The sequence below is a fragment of the Euprymna scolopes genome, chromosome 46, assembly GCF_053919585.1.
Source record: "Euprymna scolopes isolate OS-2025 chromosome 46, ASM5391958v1, whole genome shotgun sequence".
Lineage (NCBI taxonomy): Eukaryota > Metazoa > Mollusca > Cephalopoda > Sepiida > Sepiolidae > Euprymna > Euprymna scolopes.
Genome location: NC_136527.1, coordinates 47,994,302 through 48,012,606, shown reverse-complemented (window position 1 = coordinate 48,012,606; position 18,305 = coordinate 47,994,302).

Genomic DNA, 18,305 nt, shown 5'->3' with positions numbered 1-18,305 from the left:
TTTTTATATTTAATTCCTGGTTTCCTTTTTTTAGATATAAAAAAAAGACGAAACCCGATAATGCAGATTTATAGTATAATAAATAAAAAATTCAGGTATTTCTTTAAGATATAAAAAAATAACATTGCATATCTCTGTCATTTCGTAATCCGTGTAAATCCAAAAATGAAAAATCCCAGTTTTCTTGTACGATAGCGTAAAGGCGCCAAAATAAAAAAAAGGACAAGTTATCTCCCTTTACAAGTCGGGCAAAATCGTAACTGCTGTTCATTGCAATGTGGCCATAAAGTGGGTGCCCATTTGACGTCACATCATTATAGAAAAGTGACCCCCCCACTTTGTGACCATTTGTAAAATTTTTTATCTTGGAAACTACGAGTTTCGTTTGCCGTATATATAAATGGTTATTTCCGTTTTCAGCGCCTCCGAAAACCTTTAAAAGTGGAAAATTTGAAGGAATATAATCCAATATCGAGATTACTAAGGTTTCTGAATTTGTTTTTTTTTACACTTATAGGCTTCCGTAGATAAGAAAGTGATAATCTTAACATCCGGTGTCTTTACAACTTTCTTGAAAGACACGCATTGTCGCGATATGTGTTGGAAAAATCCTTCCATTTAAAAAATACATGTATTATAATACATAAATATGAATAAATTCTCATACAGGAAGATTAAAAGAAAGCATATCTTACTCATTAACCAGGTAAGTTCTTTATTTTGCCGTTAAAATAATTATCGTAATCCGTGTAATGTTAAGTGAAGAAATCGAAGGAAAAATAAATAAAATTGTTTATTTCTCTATTAAAGCTTTTATGATATTAAAATTTGGTCTTTGCTCGTTTTATTGAAATAAAATTGACGGGTTTAAATTACGTTTTCATATTATTAAAATCTGATAGAAAGATAGGTGTCTATTCAAAATGGCGACTCGGCTGAAAATTCCCCCAAAATTCTGATACTGCTATGCTTAGCAGCATTGGGATAAATTTAAGAGTAGTTTAAAAGATACGGCTTATCAAGAGAGATTAAGATACGTCCTATATCTAATTATAGGCAGGTGGCCAAAAATTAATTTAAGACAAAATAATAGAATTATAATGAGATATAAATAAAAACATGTATAAAAATATATAAATATATAAAGTAAATGCTTAAAATAATCAAATAAATCAATCAACAATAAATAAAGATCGATAGATGAATAAGTAACTAAATAAAACAGTAAATAATGAAATAAATAAATCAATAAAGACGTGAAATATAAATGAAAATAATTTATATGAATATAAATATAAAGTATGAAAAGAAAGTATAAAATAAGAAAAATAAAAATAATTAATTAAAAATGCAGTAAAATGATTAATTTAAAAAAAAATTAGTAAAACTCTTCCTAATAAAATAGTTAATTGAATATTTGGGGAGTTTATATGGGATTAAAAAAATGTGAGAGGAATATATAAGTGTGAGGACTACATGGGTAAGAGTTAAAAGTCATAATAATCCAGGTAAATTTTATCATAAAAAAAAAATTCGGGTCAAGGATAGTGCATTTAGAGGTAAATACTTAAATTACTACTTTAGATTAAGGTATTCAATTGTAGGGTTAAATATACTAGATTAACTTGGGTTACAAGTTAACATATTATAATATACGCACACAATCACTGGGGAAGATACATATATATACACACATACATATGAAAAAATATAAGCACATATATACTTGTACATAGATACATATATGTACAAACGTATACAGCCACAAACATAAAAATATACTAATAAATATATATACACGTACATATATACATAACAGATATATTCAAATGTATATGCGCAGTGCGCACATATATAACAACGCCCATATATATATATATATATATATATATATATATATATATATATCAGAATATCATTAGTACATCTGTCTTTATTAAATTGTACACACACACACACATATATATATATATTAATTATATTTTTAAAATAATATATATACCGCTCCCATAGGTGTGTCAGAAACTGCGTTAAAAATATTGTCTTTTGAAACTTATAACTACTCGAAAAATGTAATTCAAACCCTATTTTTTTTCAATTAAAGGAGCAAGGACCAAGGGTTCATTTAAAACCCCCAAAAAACAAAACAACGTTTTTAAAAGAAAAAGGTTTTAAACTTCGAACTTTACAGATAAATTTCTAAAAAACACTTCTTTGTTTTAAATTTGAATATATTATTTATTGATATTTACTCTTCAATTTGTGATATATAAAACTTTGGTGAGTAAATTAATTATTTACTTTTTAATAGGCATTTCAAAATGGGGGGCGTGAATTAAAAAAAACGTTTGTCTTAAATATTATATTCGGTTTATTGGAAAGAGCATAAAATTTCACATTGACCCTGAAAATATCGTAAAAATTACAATCAATAGAAAATTTTGATAGATGTTTAAAGTTTAAAAGTTGACAAATACTGAACTCGTAAAATTCAAGTAATTTCATTATTGCTTTTTTTTTTGAATAAAAAAAAATATTTCTATTACTTTATATACAAATTTAAGAGTTTATTTTTTGACGTATAATCCATAACAAAAATAAACAACCCACTTTTAAAAGAGAAATTACGAGTTTTTATATTTTATTAGCAGTTTCGTGTAAGGGGTGACAAAAATTCCTACAAAAATTCTGATACACCTATTGCTCCCCATGTGGGGGTACCAAGTTTGTTAAAGGGAAAATTATTCCCAACTTGCATTTCAGTAAAAATGCACTTTCGTAAATAATTGAATTCATTGAAAACGTATCGCAATAACAAAAAGAAATAACACACACACACACACACAGACACACACACACACAAATATATATATATATATATATATATATATATATATATATATATATATATATATATATATATAAGGTGTTAGAGTATATGGGGTCGGGTACTGAATGTTATTAGTTAAAGATGAGGAGGTGGACGATTGAATTGTATTCAGGTTAGAAATGAATTAATTGGTAAAACTTTTACTAAAAAAAGTAAAGATAAAAAGTAAAGTAAGTTTGGTAAAAATTATTAGAAAAGTGAAAAAAGTGGCAAAACTTTGTAAATTTGTGATAAAAAAAACTTTGCAAATAATTCACAAATGCTTCCAATCTTTGCAATCACTTTATGTCTGTTGAATATATATAGTAACAAATATGTATACACGTACAGATATGCATAACAGACATATGCAAATGTATATGCACGCATATATTACAACGTCCGCATATATATATATATATATATATATATATATATATATATATATATATGTATATATATACACATAATTATTTTTTTATTTTTTACTATAATAATTAAATACCTACAGCCACTAGTATTTCATCCTTTCGGGATTCTTCAGTGCAGTACGATTCGAACCCCGCAACATGAGACATCTCTGGCTCGATTACCGGAGACCGTATCCATTCGGCTACCATTAACTGCGTGAAATAGCGTTGAATTTAAACATTTTAATTTTAAATGTTGAGTACGTCATTATATCAATATATCAATATATCAATATATATATATATATATATGAATAGTATGAGAAAATTTATTAGAAAAGTGCAAAGTGATACATCTGTCTTTATTAAATTGCACACATACACACAAGCATATATATATATATATATATATATATATATATATATATATATGCTTGTGTGTATGTATTGTATTGTATTCAGGTTAGAAATGAATTAATTGGTAAAAACTTGAACTAAAAACGTAAAAGGTAAAAAGTAAAGATTGGTAAAATTCTTAGAAAAGTGAAAAAAGTGGCAAAACTTTTTTATTTAATTCAGAATTGGAGGCCAAAAATCAGAAATGTGAAATAAAAACTTTGCAAATAATTCACAAATGCTTCCAATCTCTTCAATCACTTTATGCATGTCGGTCAGGGAATATTTCTTATAGTCCTTACTTTTTCATGATCATGACGTAAACCCTCATTTGCATATGATGTAGTAATGATGGAGATGTTAGTCGAACATTAGTTTTTGTTTTGCATTCACTTGCATTCCACATTCACGACATCTTTACAACAGCTGAGCTTTACGTCATTATCCATCAGTGTTTTTTTCCCCATGGTTTTACCCTTTCGCATTATCAGAGGATCATCTGCTTTATTGACAACCCCAATATATGTTTTTATTACCATTTTTGTCAGCTTAGTTACGCATGTTTTCACTACCAGGCTCGAATTAACGATTCGATACTTTAATCAGTTTACATAGCAGATAGAATATTTATTATAATGGAGTAAAGATAAAAAATACAAAATACAGACTTCAATCAAAAACATCAGCGGCCAACTGTTAATTCATGAAAAAGAGATAACAACTGTAAATTCATGAAAAAGAGATAACAACTGTAAATTCATGAAAAAGAGGTAACAACTGTAAATTCATGAAAAAGAGATAACAACTGTTAATTCATGAAAAAGAGATAACAACTGTTAATTCATGAAAAAGAGATAACAACTGTTAATTCATGAAAAAGAGATAACAACTGTAAATTCATGAAAAAGAGATAACAACTGTTAATTCATGAAAAAGAGATAACAACTGTAAATTCATGAAAAAGAGATAACAACTGTAAATTCATGAAAAAGAGATAACAACTGTAAATTCATGAAAAAGAGATAACAACTGTAAATTCATGAAAAAGAGATAACAACTGTAAATTCATGAAAAAGAGATAACAACTGTTAATTCATGAAAAAGAGATAACAACTGTAAATTCATGAAAAAGAGATAACAACTGTTAATTCATGAAAAAGAGAAAACAAGTGTAAATTCATGAAAAAGAGATAACAACTGTTAATTCATGAAAAAGAGATAACAACTGTAAATTCATGAAAAAGAGATAACAACTGTAAATTCACGAAAAAGAGATAACAACTGTAAATTCATGAAAAAGAGATAACAAGTGTTAATTTATGAAAAAAAGATAACAACTATAAATTTATGAAAAAGAGATAACAACTGTAAATTCATGAAAAAGAGATAACAACTGTAAATTCATGAAAAAGAGATAACAACTGTTAATTCATGAAAAAGAGATAACAACTGTAAATTCATGAAAAAGAGATAACAACTGTTAATTCATGAAAAAGAGATAACAACTGTAAATTCATGAAAAAGAGATAACAACTGTAAATTCATGAAAAAGAGATAACAACTGTAAATTCATGAAAAAGAGATAACAACTGTAAATTCATGAAAAAGAGATAACAACTGTTAATTCATGAAAAAGAGATAACAACTGTAAATTCATGAAAAAGAGATTACAACTATAAATTTATGAAGAAGAGATAACAACTGTTAAAACATGAAAAAGAGATAACAACTGTTAATTCATGAAAAAGAGATAACAACTGTAAATTCATGAAAAAGAGATAACAACTGTAAATTCATGAAAAAGAAATAACAACTGTTAATTCATGAAAAAGAGATAACAACTGTTAATTCATAAAAAAGAAATAACAACTGTTAATTCATGAAAAAGACATAACAACTGTAAATTCATGAAAAAGAAATAACAACTGTTAATTCATGAAAAAGAGATTACAACTGTTAATTCATAAAAAAGAAATAACAACTGTTAATTCATGAAAAAGACATAACAACTGTAAATTCATGAAAAATAAATAACAACTGTAAATTCATGAAAAAGAGATAACAACTGTAAATTCATGAAAAAGTGATAAAAACTCTGAATTCATGAAAAAGAGATAACAACTGTTAATTCATGAAAAAGAGATAACAACTGTAAATTCATGAAAAAGAGATAACAACTGTAAATTCATGAAAAAGAGATAACAACTGTAAATTCATGAAAAAGAGATAACAACTGTTAATTGATGAAAAAGAGATAACAACTGTAAATTCATGAAAAAGAGATAACAACTGTTAATTCATGAAAAAGAGATAACAACTGTAAATTCATGAAAAAGAGATAACAACTGTAAATTCATGAAAAAGAGATAACAACTGTAAATTCATGAAAAAGAGATAACAGCTGTTAATTCATGAAAAAGAGATAACAACTGTAAATTCATTAAAAAGAGATAACAACTGTAAATTCATGAAAAAGAGATAACAACTGTAAATTCATGAAAAAGAGATAACAACTGTTAATTCATGAAAAAGAGATAACAACTGTAAATTCATGAAAAAGAGATAACAACTGTTAATTCATGAAAAAGAGATAACAACTGTAAATTCATGAAAAAGAGATAACAACTGTTAATTCATGAAAAAAGGAATAACAACTGTAAATTCATGAAAAAGAGATAACAACTGTAAATTCACGAAAAAGAGATAACAACTGTAAATTCATGAAAAAGAGATAACAACTGTTTATTTATGAAAAAAAGATAACAACTATAAATTTATGAAAATGAGATAACAACTGTAAATTCATGAAAAAGAGATAACAACTGTAAATTCATGAAAAAGAGATAACAACTGTTAATTCATGAAAAAGAGATAACAACTGTAAATTCATGAAAAAGAGATAACAACTGTTAATTCATGAAAAAGAGATAACAACTGTAAATTCATGAAAAAGAGATAACAACTGTAAATTCATGAAAAAGAGATAACAACTGTAAAGTCATGAAAAAGAGATAACAACTGTAAATTCATGAAAAAGAGATAACAACTGTAAATTCATGAAAAAGAGATAACAACTGTTAATTCATGAAAAAGAGATAACAACTGTAAATTCATGAAAAAGAGATTACAACTATAAATTTATGAAGAAGAGATAACAACTGTTAATTCATGAAAAAGAGATAACAACTGTTAATTCATGAAAAAGAGATAACAACTGTAAATTCATGAAAAAGAGATAACAACTGTAAATTCATGAAAAAGAAATAACAACTGTTAATTCATGAAAAAGAGATAACAACTGTTAATTCATAAAAAAGAAATAACAACTGTTAATTCATGAAAAAGACATAACAACTGTAAATTCATGAAAAAGAAATAACAACTGTTAATTCATGAAAAAGAGATTACAACTGTTAATTCATAAAAAAGAAATAACAACTGTTAATTCATGAAAAAGACATAACAACTGTAAATTCATGAAAAAGAAATAACAACTGTAAATTCATGAAAAAGAGATAACAACTGTAAATTCATGAAAAAGTGATAAAAACTCTGAATTCATGAAAAAGAGATAACAACTGTAAATTCATGAAAAAGAGATAACAACTGTGAATTCATGAAAAAGAGATAACAACTGTTAATTCATGAAAAAACGAGATAACAAAGCTGGAAAGGGAAAGGGTTAAATTACAAAGCCTGAGGCAGAAGAAGAGGAGAAAGAAATTATTGAAGGAGAAAGAAAAAAGGAGCCAAGCGGTGGAATAGATAGACAGGATTTGATATCATTAGGTTGTTTATCAAGATATGGTGTATAACATATAGAAAGTAAAAAAAAAACGAAATAAAAATATATATTCCCGGTCTCAAAGACGGATAGGTATAAAGATAGAGGGGGAGAGAGATAAAGGAGGGAGAGTTTGATAATTTAATGCATGTCAGAAGGAAGGTGTGTGGGTGCAGCAGCATTGGGATTAAATAAGAAGTAGTTTTAAAGATACGGCTTATCAGGAGAGATTAGGATACGTCATACTCTTAATTAAAATCAGGCGTATAAAAATTAATTAAGACTAAAATAGATTAATAATAAAAAATGAATAAAAGGTATAAAATATATAAATAAGTAAATGTTTAAAATAATCAAATAAATCAATACATAAATCGGTAGATAAAGAACTAAATAAAGCCGTAAATAATGAAATAAATAAATCAATATATAAATAAAGACGTGCAATATAAATGAATATAATTTATATGAATATAAATATAAAATATAAAGTATGAAAAGTATAAAATAAGTAAAAAAAAAAATAAAATCATTAATTAAAAAAATATTATAAAAAATAAAAAGAGGGTCAAGGGTAGTGTATTGAGAGGTAAATACCTGCGTTACTACTTTGATTGAGGTATTCGATTTTAGGGTCAAATGGACTAGATTTAATTGGGTTACAAGTTAACATATTTTAATATAGGCACACAATTACTAGATAACATATACACATTTACACACATACATATGAAAGAATATTAGCACATATATACATACCCATATATACATATGCATCCAAATACAAACGTATATAGCCACATACATAAAATATACCAACAAATTTATATACATGTACATATATACATAGCAGACATATGCATATGTGCGCAGATATAACACAAATATATATATATATATATATATATATATATATATATATATATATATATATATATATATATATATATATGGGGGTCGGGCACTTAATAGTATTAGTGAAGGAAGGGTAAGTCGTGGGTTGATCTGTATTTAGTATAAAAATTAAAATTAATTAGTTATATGGGACAAATGGTTGTACTTAGTGTAGAATGCAGCAGTATGAAATATTTATACATATGTTGGTATACACATGCACATATGTACACACACACACACACACACACACACACACATATATATATATGATCATAAATACACGAATATTTTTAAGTGAAAAAATTTCGAAATCGAATAAAAGTAGTTTACTTAACAAAACAGTAGAGTTAACTTCCAAAATTAACTCTTAAATCGTCTTTTCAATTTTAAAAAAAACATTTTTTTTTAAATATAAATAAATTACTTATAAAATAATTATAATAGTTTTTTTTTAATAGTTGTCTATTTTGCATGTATTATGTCCCTTATTCCACTGTATTATGTCCCTACAACAGTTATCTCCCTTGGCCGGACATTTTTCTTATAGAGTTTCCCCTGATTCGACACCGGCTGGTTGACCGGTGTTTTGTTTTCTAATTGTAGCCAGCAGCCTTTCTAGCCTACATGTCTCTGTCTTTTATCTTCTGTTGCCCTTCGCCGTTTTTAGTCATCTCCGGTAAGAAACATTATATATCTCCTTTTTAAAGAGACTTTTTTAAAAAAATATTTTTAACTTTATTTTTTTATATTATTTCATCTTAACTACAAACTTAGTTTATTTTCTTTACCCACATGTCCGACCATACGACTCCCCATTCAACCTTTTATAACTTCTTGTTTCTTATCTTTTCTCTTTGTGTTCTAAACAATGTTTTTTGTTTGTTTGTTTTGTTATTTCAGTTTTTACCATTATGCGTTTGTTAATTAAAAGGATTAAAAATATAAACACATCGAACATTGATAGTTCCCGATTGTGACACAACTTCTTCCATGAGTTCTATAGTGTCAGAATTTAAAAAAAAAATCGTTATACATTCTGTACATTCATTTTAGTTTATTTTTAATCAGTTCATATGCGTGTTACGTTTGTACAGTGGTAACGTCACCAGCTTTGAATGTTACAGTTTTTACTTTGGTTTCGATTCTAGCTGGTGACACTCAAATACGTTTTTTTATTACTTTTGACATAACGACACTTTAATCATATATATATATATATATATATATATATATATATATATATATATATATATATATATATATATATATATATATACGAAATCTGAACAAATTTAAAATATCACATTTAAGCATATTTTACGTCTGGGCAAAGCCAGGCCCCCCCTCCTCTGCTAGGTGTAAAATACAATCGACTTTCTTACATTTTGGGGCTTCTATAGAACTTATGCGCGACGCATTGTCTCTTGTTTTGATTGTGTGAAGCTTAGTGTGTTACTAAACTCGGGGAACCGGCTAATAAAACTATATATATATTTTTAAATTCAATATCTGAAGAATCTTAATTACTAATCTTTAATAATTATCCTAGAATAATAAAACCATCTTTTTTTTTAAATTCAATATCTTAAGACTTTACGTTAATAATTATTCTAGAAGCCAATGTGAAAGCATTTTTCATTATAAACCTTTTAACGTGTATATTTTTTCTAATATAGAGATTAACTTTGAGCTTTAATCTTTCAAACAAAATTAAGAGATAATCGGAAATCTATAAAATCTATTAAAAAAATATGATAAAATGGCTTTCTAAACTGTGGTCACCTATCAGTTTCCGCCATAAAATTGCACGTACCATGCAACAGATTAGAGAATTAATAAAGATGAAGCTTGGTCTGGATTCTCTCATGTAAATGTTAAAATGTTAAATAAAACTAATTCCATCCATTTTTTCCCATATAGATATTAATTTAGGCACGTCCAATATAGTTCGTTTTCCATATCTTAATTTTTAATGTGTTTGGTAAACTTTTTTTTTTTTTTTTACATTGGTGTCACCACTTATCAAGGCCCAGAGGCAACTCAAGGATAAGGGTTAATAGGTATACATTAGTCATTGTGATTTTAGCATAGTAAACAGTGGGAATTTTGTAACTTGGATTACTTAGGGGGACGATTCAATTAGAACTTGTTCACATTGGACTTTTTTTTTCATAGGTATCACCACATTATCAAGGCGAAGAGGCCACTCAAGGATAAGGGTTAAAGAGTGTACAGTAGAAATTGGACAATATAATAATCATTAGTAATGAAAATTTGTTAAATTTGATAACTTATATGGAACGGCTCATCAAGAACTTATTTACGTTAGACTTGAAGACAACCATATTGTAGTCAGCCAGAAAGCAGGAAAACGGAAGACAATTCCACAGGCGTGCAGTTCTAAGAAAAAAGCTTTGTTCATGGAATCTACGTTTAGGTTTAGGCACAGATAAAGAGTGGGGGGAATTATTGATAGTGTTTACAGCTAGACGAGTGTTTCTTGTGAAAGTTTTGTGAGGGGGGAACCATAGATTGAAGCTCAGTCGAACACTTTCCATGAAAATAACGATACATCAGAGACAAACTCGCAACATCTCTTCTGTGAGATAGAGGTTGAAAGGAAGAGAAAAGGACATCTCCTACGAGGCTACGAAGTCTATTTTGAACTCTATCAAGGCAGGACAAGTCCTTTCTAGCAGCTCCTGCCCAGATGTGGCAACAGTATTCCATCCTTGGACGTACCTGGCTCTTATATAAATAGAGAATTGCATCACCAATGAGATATCTACTGGATCGATAGAAAGATCCCACCATTTTTCCAGCGGCCTTGGCAACAGATTTGATGTACGTGTTCCATTTAAGATCAGGAGTAATGGTCAAGCCCAGAAGCTTGTCAAAACTTGAGGCCTCCTGAAGACGAGAGCCATTCATTTCAATTGATGCCAGATGGGGATCAGAATGTTGATGATGTAAAGAGAGAAGCTTGGTTTTAGATGCATTAAAAGTAACCAGCCACTCCTTTCCCCATTGTACCACATGCTCAAGATCAAAGGAGAGAGAATTGGAGAGAACTTGGTCGTTTACTGTCTTAGATGTGCTACCATAAATGGTAGTGTCGTCAGCATAAATGTCTACAAATGATGTAAGGATGTGATTTGGAAGATCATTAATGTAGATCAGGAAAAGAGTTGGGCCCAGGATGGACCCCTGAGGGACACCGGCATTAATACTGTGGGCTTCTGATTTTTGCCCCTCAACTACTACTCTTATGAACCTATCAGAAAGAAATGATTTAATAATTGAGAAGACATTTCCAGCAATACCATAGCTAGAGATCTTATGAAGTAAACCTTTATGCCATACCCTATCAAAGGCCTTAGATATGTCAAGAGCAATTGCCCTAGAAAGGTTGCCTCCGTCGAGAGATTTGCTAATCCTATGAGATATAACTGTAAGCACATCTGCTGTAGATCTAGCAGAACGGAAACCATATGGAGTGTCACTAAGAAGGTTATTTTTGTTGAGATGGTTGATTACTTCTGTATTTAGCACAGATTCCAGCAACTTACTCATGACGCACAGGAGACTTATTGGCCTGTACTGAGAGGGGGATGAGCGATCACCTGAATTCTTAAATACAGGGCAGACTGATGAAATTTTCCAGGGAGATGGGTAACTATTCTCCTTAAGACAACGTTTAAACAGTTTTGTAAGTATGGGCGCTAGTTCAGGTTGAAGTTTTTTGAGTACTATAATTGGAATACCGTCCGGGCCAGTTGCTTTACTGGAATCAAGGTTTTTGATTAGCTTGGCAACATCACGTACAGATATACGTATATCACATAGTGTGTTTTCTGATACAGGAGGAAATATTGGGGGTTGGTGGCCTTGATCGCAAAAGGTAGAATTAGCTGCAAAGTTCTTGACAAAGAGTTTGGCTTTGTCTGATGCTGACGAGATTACCTCAGGTCCATTGATGATAGTTGGGATGGAGCACACGCTTCTGTTCAGAATTCTGTTTGCTATTTGCCAAAACTGGTGGGAACCAAGCCGCTGCTCAGCTACTTTGGACTTAACAGATTGAGCATACAACCACCTTGCGCTCTTTATTACTTTCTTACAATGGTTGCTGGCAGTCCTGAAAGCGGCTTTAGTTTCCATACATCTATTACGTTAGAAACAGTGGAAAAAGTGATTTCTGTGCGCAATGGCAGCAGCACATTCTGGAGAGAACCATGGCTGGCTGTTAGGTTTTTGCTGAAACTTTTTCGATAGTATGAAACGATCAATACCTACAAATAACCATTCCGTCAGGTCTAATACTATAGAGGACACATCCTTTTTAAATATGGAATGCAGAGGTAGATCAGTTATAAATGTACGGAAGCTATCCCAGTCAGCCTTAGTGTATCGATATACTTTACGATGGAGAGGTACGTCTGCGGACTTATTACATTTCATTTTTATCTTAATTGATACAACAGAGTGGTCGGAAGAGCCAAGAGGCGACAGAACAGAAACTGAACATAGTTCAGGGCAAGTTGTGAGAAAAAGGTCTAGTAGGCTCGCATACTGGCCGTCATTGTCGGGCACACGGGTGGGTTCCTGAACAATCTGAGTGAGGTCATAGGCAATGGAGAAATCATGACAGAACCTCCCCTCATCATCGGTCTTGTTTGAGTGGGTCAACCATTCGACGTTGTGAACATTGAAGTCACCACATACGTGAATGTTAGCTGAAGGATAAGCAGATAGGACTTGTTCAATTTTCACAGATATGCTTTGAAAGATAGTAACTCCGCTGTTGTGGTGGCGATAGAGAGTAAATATAAATGCCGTAGTGTGAGCTAAAGCAACCCGGAAGCACATATAGGGTAAGTTAGGATTTTTGCTGGAGACGTCCCTACCACATGGAAAGCCATCTTTAATATAGGCACATATTCCATGCCCATGGCGATCTTGGGGGGTCAGATTTAGAAGTCAAGTTAGAGTATCCTTTAATTGCAAACTAATCTAGGGAAATAGCCTGTCCAATGACAGTTTCACTTAAAAATAAAAGGTCTGGTTTAGTCTCCTGTAATTGGGTTTCAACCTCTGGAAGGTTAGAACGTAGTCCCCTGATGTTGGAGAAGGAGACATGGTAGTAGGGGTCTACGTTGGAAGTTGGAGAACCGGGTTTAATCGTGTATTTTTTCTTGAAACTTGTCATGATGAAATTTTGAAATTTGTGGACTAGGTCGTCAGATTTACTTAGAGCAGGACAGAGAGGGGAAATTAAGAGAGAAAAAGAAACGAAGAATTTTTTTTTTATTTGTAGCTAATGATAAGGTAAAGCCGTAACCATTACCCACTAGTATGGCATCGAGAGGCCCCACCAGAAGCTACTGCATGGTCCAGAATCCATTCACCAAATGGCAATACAGCAGCCCCAGTACTTTGCACCTGCTGATAGGACAGCCTCCTTAGTGGTTAATCCAAGGTTCGGGCCCCTGACTATCAGGCGGATAATGTCAGCCAAGACAAAACGTTTACCTCCAGCACCCTTACTAGTGACATGGCTACAAGGATAGACATAGAAACAGAAAATTTCCGCCATCTCAGCCAACTGTTCGCAAAAATACTGCCAACCTAGAAAACAGCTTTTTCTTCTCCCTTTGTCCGAAAAATCACTCATTAAAAAATGAGGACTGAGGGACAAATAAGAAGAAGCGAGAGTAACAGGAGCTGCCGATAACGCATCCACAATGCGTTTTCTACTCTCCATTAAAAAAAAAACTATTAAGTATTGTACTTAATAAAAGTCCAACGGACGTGTTTAAGGGAAAGTATGGTGATAGATTCCCCTCACACGAACTAAAAATGAGTACAATTCGTAATCTATTTTTGCAATCAACTCGGAAGATAAATAAACATATATGTACGAGGAAAAAAAAAGCTAGCATTTAATAAAACAGAAATACACAAATTAAATACTGAAATAAAATGGAGTTGTTAATATTTTAAATCTTAAATAAAAAGCATGATTGAAATCACTTATCTCAACAAAAACAATTCCGTCTCCAAATTGCAAACTGTATTGAAAGAAGTTGAGTTAGTAGCGTTCAAAACATTTTTTTTTAAATTAACCGTTAAAAGAAAATCGTGATTTTATTCTGAACTTAAGCTAGTAACGTTTTAAGAAGCTTACGATATAAAAGAAAATGCGGATGGGGGGGGGGGGTTCTTCCGAAAGTAAGTTGGTGCCGTTATAAGTAATTTCGAGATAAGATGGAAGCCGGTATTGGACTAGAAAAAAAAAGCTAGCATTTAATAAAACAGAAATACACAAATTAAATACTGAAATAAAATAAAAACTGTACAAACTGCAGATTAACTTTAGGCTTTAATTTTTCAAACACAATGAAAAAATAATCATATATAGGAAATCTGGACAAATTTAAAATATCATATTTAAGCATATTTAACGACTAAGGAAAGCCAGACGCCCCCCCCATGCTAGGTATAAAATAAAATAGACTTTCTTACATTTTGGGGCTTCTGTAGGAATTATGCGCAACACGTTGTCTCTTGTTTTTATTGTGCGAAGCTAGATCTGTTACTAAACTCTCACTTTTGGGGGAGCGGCTAATAAAATTATCTTTTTTTAAGTTCAATATCGTGTAATCTTACTTGGGAATGGGGGGGGGCTAATAAAACTATGATTTTTTTTAAATTCAATATTTTAAGACTTTACTAATTATCTTTGAAGCCACCATGAAAACCTTATTCATTATAAACTTTTTTCACGTGTAATTTTTTCCAATATAGCGACTTTAGACTTAAATCTTTCAATCACAATCAAGAAATAATCAGAAATGCATAAAAAAATATATGATAAGACTGCTTTCTAAACTATATTGCCCTATCAGTTTCCGCCATTAAATTGCACGTTCAACAAATTAGAAACTTGTAATCTGTTCTTTCTCATGTAAATATTAAAATGTTAAATAAAATAATACTAATTTTATCCGTGATATTCACCAAATAGATCGGCTCTATTTCAAAATGATTTCCTTTTTATTTTTCTTCCTCAGTTTTGTTTTCTGCGAACTTGCTCTTCCGTTCGTCATCTTGAATGTTAACTTGAGCTTGTAAAGTTTATATTTGAAAAATCGTTTCCTTTATAAAAGCAGATAAAGTTTATTGAAAGCAGATTATAAAACAAAACGCAAGTATTCTCGATATTTCCTACCGACGAGTGTGGGGGGGGAAGAAAAGACGTTTAGCTTGCAACGAAAAATTACCTCGTTGCTTACAAGCAAACGTATTCTTGTAAATATAACGCGCTGTTAACAGTTGTCGTACCAGTCTGATAGATCTCTATCAACGACTAGAACAAACTACAACAACAAGAAGCCTACAAAGGTGACTCTTTTTATAGTCTCAATCTCTCGTTCAGCGAGATTGAAACGAGACTGGAATGTCTATTTAAGCTATAAGGAATAGACATCCTATTTTCTTCATTAACAAACACCAGGCCGGTCCGTTCACAGCCATGAATGTATTTCCCTTCCCAACGAGCCACCCTCGGTAAGTCAATCAATTTAATTATCACAGTATTACTATATGAATTTAGTATCGATTTTTGCACATTTGCAGAATACGTTAAAATATGAGAGATAACTACATTTACTAAGCCAATAATCCTAATGAAAATGTTGCTTTATCATTGAAAATTTTTCACTGTCGATAGTTTCTTATTTTCAGTAAATATAAGACACTTTATTATAGCCAAATAACTCTATTTTCGTTTCGTCAGTCCATAGAACACGTTTCCAGAATGCAACATCTTTATCAATATGACGTTTTGCAAAGACTAGCCTTGCTTTCAGGTGCATAGGCTTCAATAAGGGAGTCTTTCTCGGACGACATGCTTTTAAACCAGCTCTCTTCAAAACTCTACCAACTGTATGTCGAGATACATTCACTCCAGAGGTGCTCTGTTCATCAACAATCTCCCCAACAGAGATCCTTGGGTTTTGTTTTACTTGTCGAACAATTTTCCGTTCATCTCTTGGGGAAAGAATCCTTTTTCTCCCTCTACCCTCTAAACTCATAACGTGGCCTTGCGATTTGAACTTGTTTATTATGGCTCTAACAGTGGATTTGGGAAGGTTTAGCTTCTTTGAAATCTTATCATAGCCCTCCCCATTGGTATGGCATGCTACAACAAGCTTCCTGACGTCTTCGCTGTGTTCCTTAGTTTTAACCATGGCGATTGAAAATTATAATTTAGTCACTTATAATAGTTTAAATAAATCGCTATCTAAAAATTATCTGAAAAAAATTATTCACTGAATTAGCGTTAAACAAGCATAATATGGCTATAAAAAAGTTCAGAAAGCACGTAAACCGGAAATTGATTGATATTATACTGATACTAAAAGAAAAACAAAGCCGTGCCAATAATTTTGAACAAGGGTTTTTTGCAATTATGTTTGTTGTTCCTTTGTTATTTATTTTTTCTAAAATCCGATTGCTGCATCGGAAAGGCCAGTTAAAAATACATAATATACTTTGTTATTTTCTTTAATTTAATCCCTTTTTTAGAATTTATTAGACAAAATTTAACTTTTATTTTACCGTGCCAATAAATATGATCATCACTGTATATAATCTGATTTTTTAGTAAAAACCCAAGGGTAAAAAGAGTCGAATCTTACCTTAATGTTTTCTGTTTTGTTTTCTTCAACTTGACATGACCTTTCTTTATCATGTGTTCACCGTTTGTCCAGCCATTGTGCAGTGGATCTTTCGTCAGCAAGAAAAAAATTATACACTTCATTTTGCATTTAAAAATTACACCTTTTATTTTCTATTTCCTTACTGCATAGCTAAAGACCAGAAGGTGGGTAGATTCAGCAACGCTTATGATATTTTGATTGGTGGCTGATTGTAGATCTCTCTTGTCTTTTGCCTTTTTCTCTGGCAAGGTGACTTACTTTTAACAGCTACATGTCAAAAAGTTGAAAATTCTGACAGCCTGACCCCATTGTTCAGTGCATTTGCCACCAGCTGCCATGCGTGTGTGCACCTTCAACATGTGACACAAAAGAATTAAACTCTTGTCGCTTTTATTTTCCAAGTCATGTGATGCCACATAGGGTTAACATCATTAAAAAATTCTCATAATACAACAATAATAATATATAATTTCTTTAAATATGTAACCAGTATCAAAACTTCAATTCTCACAATGTATATTATGTAACGAAAGTAACAATCTGTTTCCTACAACACTGAACAAAAACAATATGTACTAATAACAATACATATAACAAAATCTTTCCTAAATGTTGTTGTCATGTTATGTGGATTACAGTTTATACACCATACATGAAGGACTTGGCAGAAAAAATTGAAAGAATCTGTAATCTATAATACGTCAGGATAGTATTCAAGAGTGGTTCGACTCTCCAGAACATGCTGTGCAAAAGCTGCTTATGGAAAAAATTATGACTAAGAGATTGCATGTAAATATGGAAAATTATACAAATGCGATCCATGTCATTCAGTAATAGTAAAAGTAGAAAAACATTGAAAAGCTGTAACATGTGGAAATATATAAAAATCAGTTATGGTTGAATATATGTGGATGGAAAAGGGAAACCATCTACCTTTACAGGATAAAGTAAAAATTATGAATGGAGAAGAACCGTGAACACCAATCTGACTTATGAAAACAGTAAAATCAGTTGAAAATTACGTCTTAATCCTCAGTGACATTGAAAATAATATTTAAAATTATGTAGGACTTTTGAAGAAAACCTTTCCAAATGATACCTATACTTAACACTTTACTAAATCCGAGAATATCATGCAAAAAAGAAGCAGTCTTATCACATATCTTGATAGGGCACACGTAAATAACTCACTCCTACATAGTAAAAAGTGAAGAAACTCCCTAATG